Raw genomic sequence first — 24,123 nt, 5'->3', positions numbered from 1 at the left:
CTTTACAAGAAGCAGCAGTAAAAAAAAATCTTTTAACACAAATTATTTCCCAATTTCCTCATTAAAACCAGGAACTCACATGAAGAGTCAACATACCAGTAAATAAAAACAGTACTACTACTGTCCAGTTATATTCATATCTATTTTGGTTTACATATGTGATGCTTATGTGATTAACTCAATCATAAGTAATGAGAACAGGATTTCTGGCCCTCCAGAATTTTGGGGATCTAACACTTCGAGCTCAGTATAGAGACTCATGTTAATTTTTGGTCCAGCAATTAGAATAGGAAAGAATACTGCACAAGTACCATGGTTAAAAAAAAAAAAAAAAAAAAAAGTGCCATAATATGTATAATGTAATACCATCTGCAATAGACTTCATATTAAAAAAAACAATAAATCTAGCACATTAGTCCAGGATTTGAAATTACCCAATATGGACTAGAATAATTTAACTCCTTGTATAAAGGTTAAGAAAGGAAAGAATAATAATATATCATATTAATTTCTTCTTGTTTTTTATCTCTTGTCATTGCTCAACATTACACAAAGTTTGTACAGATTCTCCATAAAAATATGCCAGTGGATTATTTATGGTGTGTAAGCAAATAGCTATAAATGAATTTATTACAAATGTCTGAGGGAATCTTTGTGAAATGCATGCTCATAAAATAGTATTACATTCAGCTAAAAATGAAAATCCAAATTATTTGCAAAATCCTATCATTATAGTGATTAAATCCATGGTTTACCTAAGCCTATATTTCAAATGAAATATTTTGAATTTATTTAAATGGCTGTGACCAGATTACTTAAGAAGAGCAAGTAAGAGCTTAGCACAAAAAAATGCTGCTACAGCAGCCTGTCACCCTTCAGCCAGCAGCTTTATCTTTCACTAAATTCTAAAATGCCTTTTTTTCCTTCATTGTAGACATACAGTTGTAGCAGCATATTTCACAGCAACACTGCAGCTGTACTTTAAAGCATTAATTCAAACTCAAATTTTCAGAATCTGAGCCAAATTTAACTTTATTTCCATATTTGGATACTTACCACTGTAACTGAGATAAAGAAAATTAAGCAATTCAGTATCAGAAAAGCCTTGATGTTTTTCTCAACCACAAGAAGCCCTGAGGTACTATGCATGAATTTGGCAGTTCAACTATTTGTGCCGTTTAGTCCAATTCATCTCATCCCCATTCCATGCCCTCCATGGGGATTGAACAGCCCTTCCAGAATGGGCCATGTTCCTTGGGAATTACTAAAAGGGCACGTAACATACCAGTGTGTCACAAAGCCAGCACCAGTCTGGGTAGGAAACGTTTTAGTCTGTAGTCTATAAGATGGCCCATGCGTGGCTGAAGAGAAGGACACAGTCAATTTCCTTCTAAGACAGCATTTCCTTCTAAGCATTTCCTTCTAGAGTGCTTGAATGCTAAACAAGAAGTAAACAGAGATTTGCCAGAAGGAATAACCTTTGTCAGTAGCCTTAGCGGAAAATGCCAAAATAGCATGTAGGAATTCAACTGTTTAGTGATTCTTCTGGAACAGAAACATTACACTTGTCACTCTTCATCAAATCATTCTCTTGTCCAGCCCATCATTCCACCTCTGACAATGGCAAGTACTAGGCATCTCAGAGAACATGCAAGGAAGCCCTACAGAGGACAATAACAAAGTACCCTATTCTAGATATTTTCTCTTTCTGACCCAATCAGTTAATATTTATGTTGCCATTTATTTTTATCTTGTCCAAAATATTTGTGGCTGTTCTTATTATCCTTTAAAAAATAATTATTCTATTGTTCAGTCCCACTAATGTATTAGTTTTGCAGATATGTTGTACTAGTGCATGATTCAATTTATTTATACATTGCATCTCAAATATATCTCATCAGCTTGAAAGTTAGGTTTTAAATGTATGGTACTTTTCTGTTTCATCAATCCTGGATTGGGAAGAGTAGAAATTGAAAGTACCTAATTTATCTTCCTACTTTTTATATCTCTACCTGTTTGTTGATCTTCATAAAGCTACACAGTCCCAGGTTTTCAGCCCTTCTCATTTGGAAATCTACACATTTTGCTTTATGTTTGATCCCCATTCTTATTTTACCTACCTTTTTTATAATAGATGTTCAAAATTTGAATGCATTTTTTCAGACGGGAGTAAAATTTGAGGTCTTGGCATGCACATGTGCAGCTTAGTGGAACAGATTTGCTGTGCAATCCCCATCAGCTGCACAGCATTCAAACAGTGCTTGGGGTGCGTTCACCCTCTGATGAGAATGTACTGTCACAGGGTCCCTTTCACCTCTTGGTCCAGAATCTAAGCAACCAGAGCTGATGCCTTCAGGCAGCACTGATGTGATGTCAAAAACCAAGCACATACTTTTTGGAGGATGGTGAATCATCTGCATAGGTAAAGTACAATGTAATGCTGAACCTTCATTGGGTCCGTTTTGCCAAAATCTAAATTGCTGTTCCTGTATATGGGCTGGTTGCTGTACTGTCACAATCTTTTAGGCTAGCTAGAAAGGACCAGTGTGGTCAGTTGCAGGAAAGAAGTAGCAACCATCTAAACTAAGAACTGACTACTGCACTCAGCCATGTCCTAGTGCTTCAACCCAACCTGATTCTTTTATTGCATTAAAGACATGGGAAAGATCTATACAAGTTAAAAGACAGAAAATCTGCACATGCTGTTTCATTAGGGACATGAGTTTTCTTCTGCTGGAGTAGCTGGATGTGCATGAGGTTGCAAAGACAGACAGTACATAAATTGTATGATGACTAAAGTAATTTTGTAAAAGATCATATCCTGTTTCATCTCTACTGTTGCTTGAAGGGGAATCACAGTGTTACAGTGGGTGTGGCTAGGCTAAACAGTTTGTAGTGTGTGACGTGCATATTCCCAGAAGCACAGACTTTTCTCTGAGCAAAAGGAATGTACCCATACACTTATTTTTCAGGCAGCTTACCTTCTGAATATTCACTATATCTGTCACCAGTCTTGTTTAGACTAGTACAAAGTATGCGGGGACTTCCTTACTGTGTCATCAATGCTTACTGTAAGGAGCAAAAGGCAGTTGGACATAAAGCTGGCTGCATGCTGCAGAAACCAATATGCCTTAACCATGATGTCCCAATCAGCCACCTAGACCTGAACAGCTTTTACTGAAGTTCATCTGACATAGTTAATGCTTTTAAATGTAGGTGAATAGATCTAAGACACGGTGTATTGGCTTGTATTGCAAGTTGAGAAAGTACAGGCTCAATTCATCAGACTAAAACAAGACTGTTTTCATGTACTTCATGGTATATCAATATTCTGGAGTTGCTCAAAACTTCTTGCTCAACTCCAAGTTTCAAATCCATTTTTGTACATAGGAATTCATACCACTTGACCTAGAATAGATGTAGTAAATACAGTGAGGCTGAGAAATTTTTTATATAATTGAACCCTCAGAAAACATACTACACCATTTGGAGAGATGATGCAAATTGTCTTAATGCTTTTCTCCTACCAAACAAAATATTAACAAAAAGATTGACACCTTCTTGGCACAGGCTGCAGCCAATGAATGAAACCCCTTTAAGGACAACAGGGATTCTGTGCAGAGCATTTATAAGATTTTGCTTTACCTTCCAGACAACTCTTTGTCAACAAATCTGCATCTCAATGAGTGACTAAAAATCTGGAAGATAGGAAAGAAAAATATCTAAATGTATGTATTAGTTTTAAAATTACATAAAAATGATCATATCAGTATAATAAAATGGTCTCAAGAGTTTTCACAATCATCTGGAAAGCCTTATACCAGGCAAGTACTTGTACCAAAAAGTAAATCTCTTTGACACAGTAATATACTTACTATGCTTAAGAAAGGAGAATAGAGTGGGAACTGGCAGCCAAGGAAAGATTATTTTATCCATCTTGTAGGCAGTTCGAAATAACCACATCAGGACTTGTTGCGCTATTGTGAGCAAATTATGTACAAGTTATATCTTGTTATTTCTTGACCATCATTAGATATAGAACAGTTTTACACCTCTGAGCAGTCAGACATAGCTGAAGACACCAGAGGAAACAGAAAGTACCTCTGGTTGTGTATCCTGATTTCAAATGTCTGAAGAAAATCAACACTTGCCTAAAAATTCAACACTTGGTATATTTCCAAGAAAATTATTTTCCAATAAAAAATTTTCAAATTTCCAGAGAAAAAGCTATTTTAACTACACATGGTGCTTATATCTAAAGAGAATTTTAAACAATGAAGATCACCAAAACAATTCATAAGACTTGGCAAAAATGTCTGCCTTATAATTAGTTATTTTATTTTTGAGAACTGTTTTTCATCCTGTAAACAAATCCATGTTACAAAGAGCAGATTGTAGTAACCATTCTGGGTTAAAACTAAAAAAAAACCACCCAAACCTAAAATTGTTTTAATTGTCTTTCTTTTATCTAATTTAATCCACCACTGGCCAATTAATTTAAGTAATAACAACCAGCTCTTAAATAATCTTCTGCTGAAAAGCTAAAAGTCACTGGCAGACTTTTTGCCAGCGGTGACAGGATATTTCCAGATGCATATAAAGAAATTCTTACATATCCGTGTAAATCACTTTGTACTCGTTGATTTGATAAGCATGCAATTAATGTCAGTTTTGGGAGTATAATTATCTGGGATGGTAATGAAATTGCTGAAATATATATATACACACACATACTCTTAAGTTCTTTATTCTGGATAAATCCCTGTAAATCGTCAAATATAAAGACTACATGACCATTGATTTAGTTTATGTGCAGAACAAAATTATGGTTCATAGAATCACAGAATCATTGGAGTTGGAAGGACCTCTGGAGATCATCTAGTCCAACTTCCTTCTCAAAGCACGTTCTAGATGACTTATATCAAAATACTTCTTATTGATTCACACTTCAATAAATTTTCACTTTTTTCAACTGTTACAACAAAGGTCTTAGGTCACCTTCTTATGCTATTTCTATACAGTGGTGATAGGTGCCTTGGAAATCTTTTACAAAGCAGGCAATTTGTTTCTTTGGAACACATCATTTATTGAACCAACCTAATTAATTATTCTCAGATGCTCATGACAGAAGATCTAACTGGAATCAGCTTTACTATGACATTATTTGTATCTATCAGCCTCTTTAGTCTACACAATTAATTGTTTCTTATTTATACTTTAATTTTGCTCTGTAGTCTTTGTATAAAAGCCACTTTCTTTCAAGACCAAGATCTATTAATGCTTTGGTGCACTGAAGATATACATGCTAAATAGCAACACTCCTGGACTGAATATTCCGCTCTGAGTAATGCAACAGTAGTGGTCCTTCACAGAGGACTGTAATATAACTACACACAGTATATATATGTGATGTTCTTTATAATAATATAACAAGTAAATACCAGTCAACAAACTAAGGTTCCAGTTTTCTAGCCCCATATAATAAATAATGCTTCCTGTGTCTTGGTTGTTATTTTTGAGGTTCCTTCCTCAGAGCTCAACACAGTGGTGATGGAATACTTCCCCCGCACCAGAATGGCAGTAGGGAATGTAGTTTTCATTTGTTCTACTGCCCAGACTGAATTTTTTTGCAATCACATGGCCATTTCCTTTTATTGTAGTGGAAATCCTTAACTGAGCAAGATTAAAAGTGAACTGTCTATATAACAAAGAATACTGAAGCAGAAGGAGTGGGAGGAACACAAGAAAAATAGGGAGCATGGAGGAGGAGCAGAGAAATATCAAAAAGGATTGTGGAGCACATTGTAGAAGAGGGTGAGGGATCATCAAATAGTCCTCTACAAATCTACTATATTAACCAGTTTCTAGGGCAGAGGGTTAAGTGGTATTTCTAGTCCTATTTTGTTACTCAAAGAAACTTCCTATATCATTAGCCTCCTTTAACTATAGTATAAAAACATCATAGCAAGGGGTTTGTTGTGTTTGTTTTTGGAGAAATTAAAGAATGACTATGAGATATACAGGTGTCTAGTTCCTAAGCAATGCAAAAAGCAATACTTCTCTAAATATATGAAAAACTTTCATGGAAGCATCTAAACCACTAGACTTTGTATCTAGCCTTCTTTGGAAAGAAGGATGAACTGGCTTGGCTTTGCCAGTCTGTTAGACATATTTAAAAGAAAGTCAAGAAAAGGAAAGAGTCCGAACAGACGTCATGAAAACTAAGAAGATAAGAAAAGTTGAAGTTCTGAAAAGAACCCTTTCACCGAGCCTGCTAATAAAGACGGTCCATCTCTTCATTACCATGCTACTCATCCACCTCTGTTACACTGCACAAAAGGGAAAAAAGCGGTCTTTATAGTTGTACATGATTATATTTTCCTTTTGTGTTGAGTTCAAAGTCTTTTCTAAAAAAGCAAGAGTAGATTGCTCACAATGTAATGGGCCATTCCCAGGAAACGAAAAAATGGCCTCAACGTTTTATATTAATACAATAGGTTATGTATAAAACAGGTTTTAAAACGTTAATGCATATTAGCTTAGAACAGCCATATTTTAACACCGTGCGACTGAAAGTTCCAGTAGAGCAGATGAATGGAACTACAGAAGAAAAAAAAACACTATGACAAAGGGATAAAGGTTTAACTAAAAGGACTCAAATCTATATTTCAGGTGCCTCTTTACCTTCCATCAGGAAATGAGTTATTAGGAGTAATGAAATCAGAGATAGAAAATACAAAAACTTTTTAGATCCTTCTGTGCAAGGCGGCGACACTGGCCTTTACTTCTTCACTTTATAATGATTCCTTTGAGTTGTGGTTCTGAAAAAGCTGTGAAACATCTTCCTGTTATTTCTTTTTCATCTTTCCAAACACTGGCCAGGAATAACCCCATCCTATTCTTTCCTTGGGTTTTTGAAACGCATATTGACTGTAATGACTATAAATTATCTGGTTAATGTGCCGGATTTATAAAAGTGTTAGAGCTCCTCTACGCTGCTACCAGGTGCCTCTGAGAAGGTGCAAGGCACAAGACAGAATCTTACTTTTTCTGTGCCTGCTTCTACTTTAGACCACTGCAAATATTTAGCTTCTGAAAATTTTGTAAATTCACTGGATTTTAGGACAGTCTCACTACATCACTCTCCACCCGATGGGATGCTAGCTTGTTCTTCACCAGAAGTAGCAGTAGATTGCTAGCCAACATCACCTCTGTCAAGTACCTCCCTGTAGTCACCTTCTTGATGGTCAACTTCTGGGTGATAATCTTCCTTAATAAGGGCTTTTCAGTTTCAGATACAGGCTTTTACTGAACTCCATTACAATCTGCATATGTACAAGAAGCAACTGAAACATAACTGTGAACATTTACTGTACTGTACTGACTACTCTAAAACCACCACAAGTACTGAACCAGTAGAAGTTTTCAGGACGCATTATTACACACAGACACACTGCAAAATACAGGAAGCCAATTAATAAACCTTGGAGGATCTGCGTCTTCAGCACAAGTCTTTGGCTGCTGACCTAGGAATATAGTTGAATGCCTTAAGTGCTGCATAACAGAAATAAACTGGTACTACTGAATTATATATCCTCTTCATAACCTATCCAGTCTCCTAAACCAACACTGGAACAAAATCAAGGTCTCGGGATGAAATTTCTTAAGAAACACCAAAACCACCCCTTCTTACTTCAAAACCTCCTTCAGATCATTTTGATCTGAGCAGAGCCATGACAACCAGAATCCAACAGGAAGCATTTCGGCATCCAGAGAGGAGCTTCTGCAGTGGAACATTCCAGGCTCTGGGATTTCCCATGACAAAGATTAGCAGCAGTCATATTAGAGTTTTTTGAAGACTTTCTTGGACAGCTCAACATCTACTACATAGAGGAAACTTCCAAAATTTAAACAAGTGCTCTCCTCCAACAGTTCCTCCTATCCCACCTAAAATCCAATTCAAAAAGTACAAACCACCTTAAGAGTTGCAAGTAGTCTGTTATCAAGCATTGGCTGACCTCATCTCTTAGGATGCCTGTTTCTTTGCTGATGGCACCACCCAAATTATTTAGATACATAATACTACTTCGGTTTCCTGCCACACTTTGCATTTGACTGGTAATTCCTGGTAGAAAAGTGACCTGTATACAGAATTGTGAGTCAGGTAAGGAAGCAGGATGCTAGTGATGATCTCAAATAAAGGATATTACAAAAGCACAGCCTTAAGTACAAATTTATCTACTATAGATCTAAAAAATATATTTTTCCTGGTAGAAGGCTTTCAGAGTTTCTGCTCTATATCAACCATTCTCAGTAAAAATCATATTTGATCTTCTTCATATCTATAATTATAAATTTCATTTATGCTGTGGTACTTCCCTGTGGTCCCAGTTTGGATTGAGACCACTTTAGATCTATGCACTGTATGCACACGGTGGAAAGACAACCCCTACTTTGTGCAGTAAAAAGTTTAAAAATCAACAGTACTTGAAGATAGAATTTTGGTTATCTTTTCAGAGGTATATTATCAGATTGTGAACATACTACGAAAGTGAAAGTGGCAGAAGACCTGACCTCTCCCCGACTTTTCTGAGTAGTTCCATGAACCCGGTTTTTGTTTACACAAATGGTGCACATGGAGAGAATCCTTTTATTCCTATGAATGAAAGTATTTGTGTGCAAATGAGCACATTCACATGCAAATTAATGTATTTGCACAAGAACCACTTGCCCACCTGCCACACCCGCCTTGGTTTTTCGACTTGCAGGGTCTGGGTGCTCAAAAGCAGAGTGAATAGGAGAATAAGAATGCCAACAATATTTCAGATGTTGAATGGTCAGTCACTATGAGCAGCGAGCAGGAAGGATAAAAGAAAGGGGGAAAAAATGAAGAAAAATGAAAATGTACAGAGGAGATTCTTACAACTGTTCAGATAAGGAAAGTAGAAAGACCACCACTACCAGAGCTGAAGCAATAGTAAACTGGAAGCAAGGAAAGAAGAGGAAGTACTATAAATGAAATCAAGGCTTTTGACAAATTCCTTTGCCCTCTTATCCAGCAGCTAAATAAATCGCATGCAAGGATAAAATCTTCTCTGAAATAATGGAGTCTTACCACACTGAGATCCTGTAGGTGAGACCTGGAGAGACTCTTAAAAGACAGGAAAAAGAGTTTTTTGCATTCACATATATCCGTTCTTTTTCCTTATACAAATAATCAGCTCATAAGAACTAGAAATGCTGTTGCTTTCTCGACCTTCCCTATGCCACTCAGGATCACTGCTACTTTGACAGCACAGGGCACTAATCTGTTTCACCAGGCCAATTTGACCTTCCAGTAACAAAAGCTTAACTGTCAGTATTGAAAAAGGATCCAAGAGTAGTGCATCATGCAGTTGAGGACCTGCATCCTTAAACCCTGTATTATCAGAAGCAGCAAGACTATCCAGCTAATTTCTTATCTGTTTTTCATCACACTTTGTATGCAGCCAAGAAATTGCAGCATATATCCGTAAAGTCTATCTCAATGACAAAAAAACAACACGAAAACTGCATTGCACCCACAATGGTGCTTCAGAAGCTGGCTGCTGACATACACATGCAGCAGGTGGACATTCAGCGAAGCATATAAATCCCCTACAGAAGACTGAGTGAGTAGGCTTTCTGGATACAGAGCAGCCTGCCAAAGTATAGCTGCTAGGTGGCTGATGCGTTGTATCTTATAGAAGCCTTCCTGCACCTAGCAGAAGATTGGGGGGCCATGCAGCCTCCAGAGATTATTTTTTTCTTTTTAATTTAAAATGTGCGATTACCCCTTACTTTCTGCCACCTGTTCTGCCTATAAACTTCTGCAGGCCCCCTCTCTCTGCTCTAATTTTCAACAAGCTGTCATGTTACCCTAACCCATGGAGCTACCTCCTCCCCTAGGCATTGAGATGACTCATGTGCATTCATGCATGCAGAGTGGCAGCTGGCCCTAAGTCCAACTAGGGATGTGACCCATGTATCCGTTGCTTAATTTTCTTGAAACTCTGCACCCCACTAAAATAGACAATTCACGTGGAGCTTCAGTTCTAGCAGTATTTCTCTCATTTCCATGCCTGTTATAATGGTTTCTGGAATGCTACGTTTCACAAAAAAAATGTATGGAAAAACTTTGAACTTCACTAAAATTTTCAGCATTTCAAACTTAAGACGTCCTTATTTCTACAGGAACCCCAGGTGGAAATTCAGAAGCCCCTTCAGACAAAATTACATGTATTCTCTCTGAAATCATAGTCGGCTTGCTACTACAGAGTAGCCATCCTTACCCACACACTCCTCCTCCTCCTCCTCCTTCTTCACTTTCCACCAGCTCAACAGACAACAAAGCCTGTATGACATATATCACTTAATTTTGTGCTATAAATCCCTCACCAACACAATTTCAGCTAGTAAAGAGCACAGTCTCTGTAAACATTGCTTCAGGGTGTTTGTGCAAATCATTACAAAACTCCACAAGGTACTGTTGTCCAGTAATGCTGTAAAATAGGAAACAATACGAAAACATTTTAAATAAAAAGCAGATGTCAATGCCAAAAAGACATTATAACATCAATCTTCTTCAAGCAGAAGTTGCTAGTGCGTGTTAGTATGAAGCTTAATTGTGAGATTTATACTGTAAGAACAAAGAACACCTCAGAAAACAGATGTGATCAACACTTTGTAAGGTTTCCTGAATGCCCCTGGATGAGCTTAGTGAAGAAAGATGTCCTGATATCTGTAAAAAGTTTGAATACTTCTGGTATTTGAAGAATGGTATGTAAAATTAGATTAAGAAGTACAGAAATCTCAGCCTTTGATCTCCAACTGTTTGCAGAGCCAGACTTAAAAGTCAGCCAGAAACAGAAATGCTAATTTATTGCTGAATAAGCTTATTTAATTCCTTCATAGTATTTCTGGCTATCCATGTGTATACATCCCAACACGAAGCAGAAAAAAGACTCAGCAGCTGAGAGTGTACAATCTTTTTGGTCACTTTATGTGTCCACTGCAGGGGTTGGCAAGAGATGTAGGCAGAGAGGCTGAACTATCCCAAAAGATATAAGGAGTTGAGCCAGATGCTAAAAAGTTGTAATCGAAATAGTCCCTTCACTGCAAGCTTGATGATGGCCCAAGAATAGATTTTTCTAATAATCTCAATAAAGAAACCATACATGGCTATATACAGACAACAGCAATTTGTCAGGAGCCAGGGCAGGAAAAATCAACCAATGACATTATATAAGCACTGCACAGAGGGAAAAAAAACAAAACAAAACAAAACAAAACAAAACAACAGAGATTATGCACACGAGAAAGACATTATTGACCAAAATTAGCAGAATTACATGGAATTACTGATTATATTTAATGTTCTTCATATTTATAGGAGAGTCGCAGAAAATAACCTGCACCATCACTGTCACAGATCATCTCTAAAAAAAAGATGCAGTAGTACAAAAGTAACCTGAAAAGGGTTTATTTAATGAATACTATGTAAAATAATTTAAAAAAAAAATTCTAGTGTCTTGTATTCCAATAATGGCTATTTTCTAGCCATTCTTTAAACACTTATTGTTTCATAAAATTAATAAAGGGGGGATTGATCAAAGGGTACAAGAACCCTTCATCTTTCTGGCATTTGCTGAAATTCAGCCCAAGAGAGCAGCAACCAGTAGATATCCAGATGAAATTCTTACGGAGTCTTGTATACACACAACGACTTTAGTCCTTTTTCTATGTCTTCCTCAGAAAGAACCAGTTCCTAATGGTTTGATTATAATCCATAAGCAAGCCTTTCATGGTGGCACGGAAGGGAGGTCTGATGGTGTGACTCTGAATCTGAGTAGCTTGTTTTTAACAATAAACATACACTTAGACTTAAGGGGTTTGCAGGACACTATCAGCTTTCCATTATAGCTGCAAGACACTTCCGACGTTTAAGAAGAAACATTTCCAAGCAATGTCTGGAATGAGTTCAGGGGCATTTGGTCACTGGGCAACTTTCGATACATTCTTGGATTTTAGCATATTATCTTGAAAACATTCTAGTTTGATGCCATGAATAGGCCTGTGTAACTGAGTCAAAATGAGAAGCAGGCTGTGATGCAGGAAGGAGGTTCAGGAAATGAAAGCACTCCCGTTGAACACATTTCTCCCTGAAGACGTCACAGTTTGAAGGTTTTCTTTGTGACTGAAACACATAAAAGCTTTTGAGGCTTTCTGAGTGCATATACACCAGAACATGAGCAACAAGGGAAAACCACGAGATGCATTTCTATCCTCTATTTGTAGGTCTGAATGGGAAATGTAGGGAAAGAAACCTTGGAAAATTTACTGGATGGTTTAGGGTTTCTCCTCCCCTGAAGTGATCATCACAAGATTTCATTCATTGCCTCTAGAAGTATTTTCAAACAGGTCTTCCTCCTTCACACACGTGAATTTGAAAAGTGCCTCAATTAAGCATTTGATTTCTCTTTTCCCCCCCGGGAACTGAAATAGATCTCAGTGTCTACACAAAGTGCCTCACTACTATATGCAGTGCAGCCTATAAATAAACCCACATGACTTTACCATGTCAGCTTTTACAAAAATCTGGTTTTAAACATCTGCAAGTTTTAAAACCTCAGCAGCTGTTAGAAGCATTGCCTGTTTGCTGGCCTGCTGCCTTCTGCTCTAAGCAGTGCCTAAAGCTGCACGTCCCATTGTCGTGGCCAGTGCTTACGCTGTCATCCTCTGAACAGCTCCTGCTCAAATCCCAGATATGGCATTTTATTAAACCATGCAGTTATCACCATAATCCCACATTAGGGCCTGAGGAACCTAGCTCTGATAGTAGTATGTATTTTCAGTTCAAAGCCTGCAGCCAGGAGATTATTAAATCCCCCATTTGTGAGAAAATTTTCCCATCCCAGAGTCAAAACAGTGAGAAAACACACAGCTCCTTCAGTCCCCTATTTAGGCTGGAGTCAAGTAATTTAGTCCACAATTTCAGACTGGTAAAATTAATTCTCTTCAAACCCCCAAATCCACCGCCATGAGGGTTTGCATCTTCCTCAGCTGATGGGTAGAAGATACATGACAGGCTTTTTACACTCTGTAGGCACTAGCAGATGACTACAGGAAAGAAATAGTAAGGCTTTTCACCCCATTTCAGAGTCCCCAAATTTCTTATGCCCACCTGTCCACCCAGCTAATAATGCTTTGCCTAGACAGGGCACTGCACAGCACTTTTTACCAGAATTTGTCACCTCTATGAAGCATTAATTCATATACAAATTACACTTAGACACACAAGACAGTTAAAGTAGCTGTCCCACCGACAGACAATTATGTTCTTGCACAGAACTAGCACCAAATACTACAATGACATGATAGTAATGAACAAGGTTGCCCACCTCAAGCCACCAAAAAGTGAGAGCACATATGCACACATCAACAGGTTTGCACAAAATAGGAACTCAACTCATGAGTACATCTCCAAAAATACCAGCTCAGAGAGATGAGATAAACATCAGTATCATGACAGGGAAGTAGATACACTTCAAGAGGTCCAGTATCTCTTAACCCATATACAACAATGCCACATTGTAGGTTAAAGGCTTGGAGAAAATGTCGATTCTCTCTGCAGGGGGAAAAAAAGCCTGTATCTATAGCACATAAAAAATAAAAATGGTAAGACTGTTGAGAATCAAGAGTAACAAAGCAACGCCTCTCTTATCTCTAATTCCAGAAGGCAATTATGTTAATATTAATAAGCCAAGAAAACCTCTGCCACTCATTTTCAAATGTTCATTCGTGTTCTGCACTCTGCACCAGATCCTTCAGCAACATATAGGTTCAAAGACAGCAAGGGAGACAGGGTTAGTCAGGGCTACAAGCAAAGAAATAATGTAGTGCTTTAATCACAGACCATCCCTAAGTGGAAACCATAAATTAAGGATCTATACCTATATTACAGTCTTTCTTGAGATATGTTATGTATTTTACAGAATGATAATTTCAATTCTAAGTAGACTTTATCAATGTCTACAGGTGTTTTAATTGTCTGTTTGTATATACTTACTGGTAGTTTAATAGAGCATGTTCTACAGCACTAATAAAAAATATTGAACTATAGCTCTAAAGTACCTTAGCACTGAGTCATAAGTCACATTTCAATATGACTTAATGTGATTTTTTTCTTTTTGTAATTTAATGCAGTATGGCTATTTTATGCTAAACTTAGCTTTCCCACACGAGGCTCATAAACCAAAGAACAGACAAAAGAATGATGATAAAGCATGCCATCACAGCTAAATGTAAAATAATATAAATTAGATACACATCTCAAAGATTTAGATGCTCCTGTTGAAGATCCTTGACCACAACAATAACCATCTTCCAAAATCCCCTCATTATCTCCCTCCCTTCATCTGTCAATCTGCCTTAAAGACCTTACACTTAGTTTCAGCTTGGTTTCCAAATATTCACACACACCAACTGTTGTTATGGATGTAGTGCCTGACACTGAGGAAATTCATAAAATATTTTCAAATTTTGACACCTAATTTTTTTAGAAGTGGTTTCTGAACACTTTAAGTGACAGATTCAGGGTGAGATGCAACAGCAGTGTGGAGGAAGCAAATGAAGCAAACTGCTCTTCCATCCCATGAACTGGCAACTCTGTCATACAGCATAATGGGGAGACAGGCACCACAGTCCCTTGGGACTCCCACTAATCCTGTGCCAAAAATTTGCTGTCAAATCACTTTTAAATATTCTAATGAGAAGGGTGATTTACTGCATATATTTTTTGATATTATGAAACTTTGCATCTTCCAGAAATGTCACTAATTTTCAAGCTATTTCACAAGGTAGGTGTGAAACAAATAAGACATTAGGCCTTGCCAAACTAAAAATCCAATACTGGACTTGAGCATCACACAGATGAAATTTGATAAAAATTTGCAGTAAATATGTAGCTGGCAAAAATCAAGATGTAATTTCTGACGACAAATCCCATGAATTTGGTTTTATTGTTACATTATGTTGCTGACCAAGGTCCTTTTCAGCTGCATTTGTCCTGTACCAAAGTCCCATTACTTTGCTTTTATTATGTTAATGACAACAGCAGTAATTTTTAAAAGGCAAATATCAGCTAACACAGAGCCATCTTGAGTTTGTTTTGTGGCTGTGCATCTAGAAATATTTGCTTCAATCACTCACGTAGCTGGGGCAGCTGTATGCATCATATTTTGCTGGTTTGGGAATTGTGTGCTATTTTGGTCAAGCCAGACAGGCCTTTTCAGTAAGTGGCTTTAGTGTCTTTCCTGGTAAATGGCAATGGTGGCTAAATGATTAAATGCAGGAGATGGCAAAAATAACAAGTCAGTGCTAATTATTGAATTTTTAGGGTGTCATAGAATAACGATGGCACACAGCTTTTGCAAGAGGAAATTAACCAGATTTGCAAGTCAATTCAGATGCCATGCTCCAAATTTGCTTGTTTGATTGAGCTGGCGTTCCTTCCTCAGAGACCAGAAAAAGCTCCCATAAGCTTTCTTTGGCCTGGATCAGAAACATCTGTTAAATGCATGAAACACTCATTTGTTGAGATCAACAGTCAAAAACCTGCACAAGGGCAGATTTTTTCATGTCAGATAGGTGACAAGTCAGTCATATGCCAGCATTACTGCATGTCAACATATGCATATATTTCATTGAATTGATAACTCAGCCCAAGCCTGCGTCTTTCTTTGAGCTCTTAGTGATATTCTAAAATTAAAATGAAACATTGTACACATTTCTGTCTTCCTTAAAAACAGTGCTTTGTTACTCTTCACAACAGCATAAAAATGCATAGGAAGTTCCAGAAAGCTAAGGAAAAAAAAAAAAGTCTTAACAATCCTTCAGAGTAGCTGAAATACAGTGGAAACATAAACATTAATTCCTTTTTCATCTTATGCTTTTCTGTTTTAGATACAGAGATTGGATTTAGAGCATTCCATGAAACCAATTCCAGCTGATGCATGCTACAGACTTACCAGGATCCTCATCATTTTGTTTTTGAGGAAGAAACAAGGCCCATCTACAGGTATCAGCTATACCTCACTGAAAATAAGCACAAATACAGAGGACTCTTAAGCACATAACTGCGAAGTGTCCGTGTTAGGGTATGTTTGGCCGGCTGTGCTAATTGCATCCAAACCCCCACGCCCACGCTCCTGCTGGCACTGCTCCATCTCCCCATTTACTATAGTTCTGCCTCTTTCCCTCTAATAGATTCTGGCATATTCTCCAATCCCACTACTTCTAATCCTGACATCCCTTTGCCAAATTGTGGAGGCAGCTTGGGGAAATGGAAAAACAAAACAAAGCAACCACCATCTTCAGCTGAAACTCACCCCCCTGCATGGCTGCCTTCCAACATGTCTGCCAATTCCTGGTTGCTCCAAGAGCTACTGCAGGAGCTGGAAACTTGAGGGGAAGGAGAAAAAATACACAACAGACACAGAAATGAATGTTAGTGGCTTCAAAAGGAACAGCCATCTGTTTTCCTTACTCCCTGGCAGCAGCAGGAGCTCCCTGCAGTGAGGATGGAGATTTGGCAGGTTTCTGTAGCCCTGTTGAGCTTTTACTATCTCTACCAGCATCCCCTGCTGCTTCTCTCCACACCCTCAGAGCAATTATACTTTGACTTTTTCCTGCAGCAGCAGTGCCTACACAACCTTATACTCATGGGCACTTTAATCACCAACACCTAGTCAAAACCAGCAAAGTTCAACTACCACTTAAGCATGGTATTCTTAAAGTTGGAATTAATATGATTTTGCAGCCATGCTGCATCCAAATCATAGGAAAACTGGTTTTAGCAGAGTTTACACCTGAGGAAAAGAACTTGATTTAGTTCTGTGACAATATGGTTTGACCTATATCACCCAAGATGTCAAGAAAAATTGCGTTATATTTTCCCACTGTGTCTTCCATTTGAATTTTTATTTGCATAATGCTGCTTTCCCATGCAGAAGGTTGCCAAGAAAATAGAGCATGAAACCTGCCACAGAAATGCAACAAAGAGGATTCAGGGTCTTTATTTTCAAGTAGACTTGAACTGATTTCAGTGTATTTCATTGCCATAAAAAAGAAAACAGAAATTTGATCAATGTTTAAGTTTATTATTATTTCTCATCATGGCGTGCTATAGGTCAAATTTTAAGGAAAGCAGCAAGTACTACAAAAGATGTAGCAGGTAAAAGAATTTAAGAACATGTATTAGGCACAATAAAAAAGTGAGCTACCCACAACCACAAACTTCCCTTGAAGTAGTAGCTTTTTAGTACTGTTCTTCAAGGATGTTTCTGTTCTCAGTTATCACAGTTTTAATATAACTTACAATCATTTCCTAGAGACTTAGTTATCCGGATTTTACAAAGCGTTATCTGCTTTAAGGAAAGCCAGGGTGCTGCATACAGTAATCTGTCGTGCAAGAACAAGAGCAGCTGGTGTAGCTTACATAAAGTGGCAAATAGCCCAATGCAATAAAATGTAAGCATGTTCATAGTAAGAGCAACTATTGGCATAGAACAGATGCCAGAATGTGTTTCTATTTGGATCACAAATAAAATGATCTGTTTATCTTCTATCATAATGAAGACAAAACAACAGGATGCCATTTCTATAAATTTGGGGGTGACAGATCCTCTTTGAAATTTAGATTTTCTTATTTTTATTTTACATATATTTAGTGCTCCCAGTTACAGGGTCTGGGTTATCACATAGATCTAAGCAAGTTGAAATCCAATTAGTTAATTTATCTGTCACTTTGATTGCGGGGTTTGGGGGGTTTTGTCTGTTTGTTTTGGGGTGTTTTTTTATTTTGTTTTGATTTTCTACATAAAAGCAGAACTAGCTAAGTGGAACATGGAATCAGTGAGTATTTAGGTTTTTTTTGTTTTGTTTTTTTTTTTAAAGGAAAGAAGTCAAATATGTAGCTCCTGCCTCAGATGGTTTACTCTTTTCTTACTAGTTGTGCTGCAATAGCTTTAACCACCAGGTGCACTTGGATCACTGACTACTAAATGGTCTGTTCTTGTGTTACCAGAAGCACATTGGAAGAAGGCTTGAATTAGGCTGCATCCCAGCTGAAATATGCATTGTACAAACATACAGTAGTTGACAGTACAAGAGATTCCTGGGGTAGGGTTGAGGGGAAAGATGTGACCTACTTAAGTCTTCTGAAGCTATTGAAATATAGACTAAAATTAGTAGCAGTTATCTCCATCAGGATCCATTCTGTCCATGGACTTAGTGGAAATTTTATCACTGACTGCAGAGGGTGCAGTTCCAGACCCTATATTTTCCATACACTTCCAAAAGGAAGATGATCTTATGAAAACTCTACACGCCATCAGGAGAGTTCAGTAGTATAGGAAGGCATTTACAAATCCCCTTTAAGGCTGTATTTTCTCGATATTTTTTTTTTAATGAATATTCACTCAATTTGGTTCTGCAAGATTATCAGGTCCCCATTTTCTGCCCAAAGGGCCTTTGCCAGATATGCTTAGTGTTTCAAAGAATTAGTCCCTTAGAAGTTTTTGTTTCCTTATCACTGAAAGCAACAGAAAAATATGGGCCCACAAATACATGTAGCCAGAGTTTTCAACCAACTCTGCCTATAAGCCAATGACCAAGTTACTTGCTGAGGAATGAAATCCCTCCATGGGTCAGTGTTAGCAGGTATGAGATAAAAGGAGGAGGTAGGGAAAGCAGAATCACTACTTTGATTCATTTTCTCCATCTTTTTGTGGGCAAAATTGTAATGATACTAAAACTTAACATCTTGCCTTCTGCATAGTGGTAACAGCAGAAGCATAGCCTAACTACATGTGACAGCCACAGTGACTTTTTATGCAATACATTTAATGATCTGTGTTTAATGGGAGCTAAGACACTTCTTGGGCACTGTCCATAACAGTCCTTCTCTGAGGCTATAGTCACACATTTAATGCAAAAAGACACTCTAGAGGAAATATTTTCTTACTCTTTCTGCTATGACTGCGAAGTCATTCCAAAGTGAAATGAATGCTGGAATGACCCTCTGAAAAGTAGAAAATAAAAACTCAGCAGAGGGAGCTGCCCCATTCTTCTCAGTGGATTAATCCAGCTTCCTAGCAATGATAATTTTAACATTGCTATCAAAAAATCCTGTAGTTTTTCTTGTAAGGTCATATATCTTCCATGAGTAAATTCCCATTTCAGTGTCACAAGTGGGTAGGATTTGGGATGTAATGCTTATCTCCTCCCATCTCTCCTCCCCATAACTTCCTAGTCAAGAAGGTGCTAGTCCTGAGGAATCTACAAGAACCTGTGTGTAAATTGAAACCCACCACAAAAATCTGTAAACCACTCCTACTGTTAGTATCTCCAGAGTGCCACCAAGCCACTGGGAAGGGTACTTAGAGGAAGAAACTCACTCTGCAGAGAAACAAAGATTTACTTTCTGAATAATTTCACAGCTGTGAGTTTCAGCACATTTGGGCCTCCCCCAGCTGTACATAGGAACACCTGCAGAGCACATCAGAGTCCATCAGAGCCCACAGACAGAAAGTTATACTTTGCACATTGATCTCTGGGAACAAAAAAAAATGAGGGAAACACCCAGTTGCGCTTAGAGGCTTAGCCGTTTCTCAGTTGCTAGGAGGAATGAGGAGTTGTTCTGCTGGTATTTTGGCATTTTAGCACAAATGCCTCCTGGGGCCTAAAAAGCATTTCCTGGAGCAGCAGCTACCTGGTGGGTTCAATGGGTGCAGCTTGAACTTGGCACTCACTAGCAGATCTAGCACATTGTGCTGCAAAGGAATGGGGCTTGGGATCTTAAACCTATCTCCTTCAGCAAGCTCGAGCTTTTCATGCTGCCTCTTATGTCACGGATCCAGTGCAAATTTGACCCTGTTTAGGAAGTTCATCACTCCCAGCAGAGACTCTGCTCCCCAGGAGAAGCAAAACTGAAGGAAATATTTCTTGAGCTTTCTCTATCCTGAAACATTGGGATTACTAATAGACCTCCCAGCTGCTATGATAGTTTGCATAATATAAACAGCTGCCTACTGCAATGACACAACCAAAGCAATAGACATTTGGCCACTATACAGCTAGAAATTACTTTTCAGCACTACAGAACCAGGCCAGTTACAAACAAGTAAGCTATAGCTAAAAGATAGGATAATCCTGTTCTGGTGTGACAGCCATCCAATCCTCTGGATGCATATATGTTTTTTAAATGGTCACTTTAGCTCTGCATTAAAGGTTTGTTTAAAGCCGAGAGCTCATTGCCCAAAGAAAACTGCATTCCTTTGGGTTAATATTTCACTTGACAGGAATCCTTTCTGGCCAGAGATCGACTATGCAAACAGGTTTGTATCTCATTGTTTCCAGGAACAAGAGTTTTTCAAACCCTTCTCAAACACAGCTGAATCAAAATATATACTCCTCAGTTCTCTTCCTTCTATTTAATTCTTTAACTCCAGGTGTACTATTTTCTCTAAGAATAGCATGTTTCTTTATATTAGTTACATATTATTTAAGTACAGCATATTTATATTAGTAGCAAATTGGTTACCATAAAAGCATATGGTTTCAGAGCTCACGGATAAAAAGCCATTAGAATTATTTAGTCTCAAGGGGGCATTCAGAACAACAAATCCCTTTCTTTTCCATTTGGGACTATCTGGCCTCACTGGGTCTAATCTCATGTCAGGAAATGCATCTTCCTGCTACATCTATTATTATTATCTCCTCTGAGTGACATACAAGACAAACATAGCATACAACAGAAATATTACATACCACTACATTACCTAATCTTCTATTCCTGTACTACAACACATTGGTCACCAACAAGGAACTTTGCCTTCCTTCTGAAAGCATTTATGTTGGTAACCTCTGTTTATGTCATATCTTACATATTGTGGGCAACAGAACAGCTTGGATGTTATGCTCCTACTTTCACATTTTACTTTTGTCTCCCTGGAGCCTACTGCAAGGAAGTACACCAGAAATTTGGGAATTAAGCTGGTAACAGGAAGACTGGAAAAAAAATCCACAATTCAGAAAATCTAGAAATTGATTGGAGCAAGTAAGATGAATAAGGACAACGAATCACAGAGAAATTCTAAACTGGATATTGACAATAGAGTTTGTTTTTAATAATTTTGTAAAATGCTTACTTCTTCTTGATTGCTTTGAGTCTCCCAACAGCAAACCTTTACTGAAAAATGTGTGTGGTGAAGGTAACCAAGACTGCTTCAACATCATTTTGGGCCAAGTATACTTCACTTACAAAATATCAGTCCAAGTCTTTATGCAGGATAGAGAGATACTATTGCTGTTTGGCTTCCAAAAAGTGCATCAGCCATTACCCAGCAGCAACTTTGCTAAAATGCTAGAACAGAGTGTCATTCTATATCACTTACAAACACACTAATCACAAATACTTCCAATACACAATAATATATCAAAAAGTTTTTAGATATTAGCTATTTATAGGACTAACTTCAGAATGCCTCTTCAACGCACATCTGATGATCTGCTTTCTGCAATGAATCAGTGATGGCATTTCGAAGGGAGTCCTAAATCCTTACCCTCATAAATACAGGCAGGAATTCCCAGTCCATACTCTACCAGTGAAATCAATGCATCTTGCACCTTATGCCATTCTTGGCCTTCTCAAAGCCAGGCAGGGGATGACTCAGGGAATATTGCTTATTTCTTCCTCTACACTAGTTTCCTGAGGAAGCCACAGCCCTCCATAATACAATATGCATCAATCACGTGATTAAAACCAGTCCCTTATTCCAGAAACAAGGCCATGTCTATTATGTTAGGGAAATTTGTAATCATTCTGGGTCACTCAACAAGACTGCTTGCATGTCCTGTCCTATTACTGGGCTTGTACCCACCACATGACAGAGAATGTCTGAATTTTCATCAAACTCCAGATATGTCTTACCTCATGGTGAGAAGCCATGCCCCACGATCCTCAAATGCCTCTGTAGGAAGCTGCTTCTTTGCCTTTTTTTGCCCAGGTCTCTTCACACACAGTCTGTTCTACCTTTCTATTTGAATTCACTAATTTAAAGAGTATACATGGACCTAAATAAGGTGTCAGTATTATCAATCCTTATTCTGCAATACCAGATCTCCATTTATGAGTGTAGCTTTTAGAAGCTGTTATTTACCCCATCACAAGATTCTTGTAGATAACAGTAATTCTTCATATTATTACTTTCTTTTTCTGTCAATAAACCTTGGGTCAACAGTATATTTAGCAGTTTAGAACATCAACAAAAAGGAAAAAAATGTCCAAATCCCAACAGCAGTTCTGTAGTTGCCAACTTACACATCACCACCCAGGACCACAAAATAAGGAAGCTGAGATGAATCTCTAGATTGACATCTGCACTGTTCCAGTCAAGCCCTGTAGATTAAGGTCTCTTACTAGAGATGGAGCAATCCCGGCCGAGTGTTTCTATGCATAGCAGAGATTCAGGGTGAGGGAAACCCACTGCATGTCCCACTTCCCAAACTGAAGGTACTTTTTCATTTGTGTGGCCTTTCTGTAGTATCAGTTGTTAGCATTTGAGTAAAACAAATGTCATGATAGTATTTATTTTTCACTCTGAAGATACACATTAGCTAAACTGGAATATTCTATAAATGCTTAAGGAACTGTGTGTAACATCACATGTGCAAAAACATGTTTTGAATTCTGTCAAAACTTTCATTACCTAAACCTGTATAACACACAGAAACAAGAAACAAAAACTGGTTAAAGATTTCAGGAGAAACAAACAAGCAAAATCAGAATACTTCAACCACAAAGACATAATTTTTATATATAAAACACTGAAATTGAAAACTGCAGTGACTGCAATTCCTGTAGTATGTAGCTTCTGGGATAATGGGCTGAACATTTTCCTCCCTTGTTTATTTAATGAGCCTGCTTCTCTTTTTTTTTTTTTTTTTTTTTTTTTCCTTTACTGACGCAGGTGTTGGGTTAATCTTTCAACTCCTGCAAAGGACACAAGTGTAGGACAGTAATGGAATTGGAATTACTGTGAGGTGGCTGGGCATCATTCACCCATTACTATATCTCATTCTTCAATTATTGCAGTGTAGTGATAGAACATCCAGCAAAGTTAGAGAAATAGTTGCAGACAAAGGTCAAAGGGAGATCATTTACAATCCAGCACTTTATTTGTTCCTTCCAGTTATGAGGGGAAAAAAATCCTCACAGTTATCCTACTTTCTTCAGCAACATGGAACAAGTACCAACAGACCTCAGCATATACAGGGAATTTATGACTATCTCATTCTCTAAGTCCTGCTGGATTTGTGTGTGTGTGTAAATTAAAGCTTTATGACTTGATCCAAAGCCAGCTGAAACTACTTATTTCCGTTGATTTCAATCAATTTGGAATCAAGACTTACTGCAAGAGTTCTAAATCATTAGGACAGCATTAACTACTACCTCTTTTTATTGCATCAGTATTGTGTTGCGAAAAGTGCTCAGTCTCTTGAACAATGACATCACATTTATTCAAAACAAGGTTAAATGAGAGATAGGCCTTGTATTAAAGAGGAAAGTCTAAGGAAAGGTGCATCTTCTGTTGTGTATAAAATATATTCCAGTCACGATTAATGCCCCGAGTGAGTGTAGTCTTAATATTTAAAAGTCCAACAAGACAGAAAATATAAATGGAAAATGACCAGACTCAGTAAAGATTTTTGGTTATATAAAGCATGCTACACAAGTCCATAAGCTAGAACACATACATTTTAGAGTCATCATCATAACCCTTAAATATATGTGCATAAATACAAACCACTCTATGGCTATACTGACACATGCTGAAGAGCACCCTCCCAAGCAGGCTGCCATGACCCCTTTGGGTGGCAGCTGGAGGGCATAAACAGGCCTTGCTCAGCACACAATGGATTGAAGAGCTGCCGTTCCACCTCAGGACCACGTCTGAAGTTCTTGCATGTGGTTCCATTCGGAGTGGTGCAAACACAAAACCTTTCACACGTTTTCATTATAGGCAATCATTTCCACACATTTGT

General features: G+C 37.9%; 1 long non-coding RNA gene across 3 annotated transcripts in view; it reads left to right on the top strand.

Annotated features, from left to right (window-relative positions):
• The window catches only part of LOC116960871, a 67,582-nt gene that overhangs the window by 28,202 nt on the left and 15,257 nt on the right, over positions 1 to 24,123 (top strand). For all 3 annotated transcript variants that reach the window (XR_006164522.1, XR_006164521.1, XR_006164520.1), the window contains exon 4: positions 15,982 to 16,096. This is a non-coding gene — a long non-coding RNA (uncharacterized LOC116960871). The remainder of the gene's footprint in view (positions 1 to 15,981; positions 16,097 to 24,123) is intronic.

Source organism: Tyto alba, unplaced genomic scaffold, assembly GCF_018691265.1.
Source record: "Tyto alba isolate M040663 unplaced genomic scaffold, T.alba_DEE_v4.0 Super-Scaffold_7, whole genome shotgun sequence".
Classification (NCBI taxonomy): domain Eukaryota; kingdom Metazoa; phylum Chordata; class Aves; order Strigiformes; family Tytonidae; genus Tyto; species Tyto alba.
Note: the sequence above shows the minus strand (reverse complement) of the source record. Positions and strands in the feature narration are given on the sequence as shown.